General features: G+C 57.3%; 1 protein-coding gene across 9 annotated transcripts in view; it reads left to right on the forward strand.

Moving 5' to 3' along the window:
• Positions 1-373: 373 nt before the first annotated feature.
• Positions 374-2,228, forward strand: part of BBX (BBX high mobility group box domain containing) — a 273,350-nt gene continuing 271,495 nt past the window's right edge. For 4 of the 9 annotated variants that reach the window (XM_017870840.1, XM_017870850.1, XM_017870851.1 and 1 more), the window contains exon 1: positions 374-545. The gene's annotated coding sequence lies outside the window, so the exon portion shown is untranslated. Of the gene's footprint in view, positions 546-645; positions 700-933; positions 1,096-2,228 lie in introns of those variants that run through there. The other 5 variants (XM_017870846.1, XM_017870853.1, XM_017870848.1 and 2 more) reach the window with 3 other exon arrangements.

Here is a 2,228-nt window from a genome sequence, read left to right on the forward strand (position 1 = left end):
GTAAAATCGTAACACAATGCAGGCCTCTTCCATGGGGCACCAAAAGGCAGCGATGAAAAACCCCCCTCACTTCCATATCCAGTGGAGTTGTAGTTTATTACCATAACCCTCCCAAGTCAAAAGGACACCAGTTTCAAGCCTTGCAACTTGGTGCAGACAGGGGATTTCCCCTTTACCCCACTCTGCTGGGCCTCTCTACCTGTCCTCTCCTACTGTCTACAGGTCCCGAACATTAGAAAATAGAAAATGTGATGATCTTTGTGTGTCTCTGTAAAATGTGTGTATGTGTGCGTGTGTTTGGGTGTAACGGGCCTTTTGTTTGGCTGAGCGGCCTGTCCGTCACGGCGCGGGCCAATGGCAGGCTGCCTTATATAAAATGAGTGTTTTCAGTCTCTCCGGGTTGCATGTACTGTATGTGGAGCAGTGTACAGTGAAGCGAAGGCAGAGCGGCTCCGCGAGCTCCTCTCCACTTTCCCATAGAGAAACCCTGACTGGCCGCTGAGGGCTAGCTACACACACGCCCTCACGCCCGGCGAGCCCGCGAGGTAGGCGCCCCCCATCCCCAGCCCTCCCCGGGCGCACTCCCCTCACTTTCTGTTTTCCTACTCACTTGCGAGCCGCCGGGCTGCAGCCCCAAGGACTCCGCGGCAGGAGCAGCGGCGGCGGCGGCGGCGGCGGCGGCGGCGGCGGCGGCAGCCGGTAGGGTGGACTTGAGGAAGACGGAGGGACCCCGCGAGCCCGGAGCCGCCGCCAGCCGGCCCGCTCCCTGGGCACTTTCCCCTCCGCCAAAACTTTGGGTCGGGAGAGGTCGGGGCGAGGGTCGCGGCGGCCGAGCTGGCTGGGGCCGGGGGGCGGGGGGCGCGGAGGCAGTGCCCTGCGAGCGGGAGGCTGGGGGCCGGGCTGGGGAGTACTAGGCCAGCCGGTGCCAGGCTGCGTTTGCAACCAGCACCTCTCGGCACACAGGCAGCGCCGCCCGAGAGGGGCACGGGAGCCGGGGCGCGGGCTGGAGCGGCCCCAGGAAAACAACAACAGAGCCCTCACGCCGGCGGGCGGCTCGTGGCCGCCCGGGGAGCCCCAAACTTCATCTCGGCGAAAGTACGTGGAGCCCTGCCTGGTCTTGGCTGCCGGGGAGGTGGGGCCTGGGGAGCAGGGGCAGTGGAGGAAGGTACGGGGAGCCAGCCTTCGGTGGATTTATTGAACATTTCGTGTGCGTTGGTGACCGGGAACAGCAGCCCAGTTGCTCGTTCATCTGGAGAGTTGGGATTTGGGTGTTCCGGCCCCGCAGATCAGTGCCCTCTCAACCCCCACCCCTACCCAAATGCGCGGCGAGTAGAGAAAGTGCTGTTTTAGTGCCAGAGTAGCCTGGAGGAAGAATAGGGGGAGAGGGGGAAGAGGGCGAGGGAGAAGGGGAGAGAGAAGAGGGAGGGAAGGGGGGGAGAGAGGGAGACAGAGAGAGAGGGAGAGAGAGAGAGAACGGGAGGGAAGAGAGGAGGGGGAAGAGGAGGAGGGAGGCTGTGTCAGGATTTTGCTTGAATGTGGGATTATGTTGTGTCAATAAGTTTAAGGTGGAGAGAGCGAGGCTGAGGGTGGTGGTGGAGGGAGGGGAGGAGGAAGGCCTTGGCCGTTTAAAGTCTTATTTCTGAAGGTAAGTTACGGCTTTGCCTGGTCGCGATGACAGAAAACTTGCAGATCCTTTATCCGAGGATGGGGTCGATGCCTCTGGAAAGAGCTCCTCAGCCCTCTTAAGCCACACTCATGTTACACTGTTATTTGCTGCGATCCGGGTCGCTAGTAAATTACAGAAATCAGACTCGAGGTTTCTTTTCCTCCTCCACCTCGTCTCGCTCACTCACCCTCAGAAATTTATTATCATATTTTATTTATTTTTTGGTATTGTATGAAACTTAACGTAACTGAGACCGAACCCGAGTCCTGTAATTTACAAGGACCCTGAATCCCAGAATCTGGAACACGTTTATGTGTGAAATAGCCGCGATCATTTCTGCTAAATGAGGAAGGTAAAACGAAACGATGCAAAAAGCTAAGACACAACATGTACGACAGAGGGGGGGGGGAGAGGGAGAGACAGAGAGAAGCTATTTTTTGCTTTCCTTTCTGTAGGAAGGAAAATAAAGCGTGCATTCCCCTTCCTTCCCGGTGTGTAGGGTCTAGTCAATATTTTAACTGTCTGTGGACAAATTAGTCCAGGTGGATCTTGTTGAAAAGTT

Source organism: Rhinopithecus bieti, unplaced genomic scaffold, assembly GCF_001698545.2.
Source record: "Rhinopithecus bieti isolate Rb0 unplaced genomic scaffold, ASM169854v2 scaffold_5478, whole genome shotgun sequence".
In the NCBI taxonomy this organism is placed as follows: domain Eukaryota; kingdom Metazoa; phylum Chordata; class Mammalia; order Primates; family Cercopithecidae; genus Rhinopithecus; species Rhinopithecus bieti.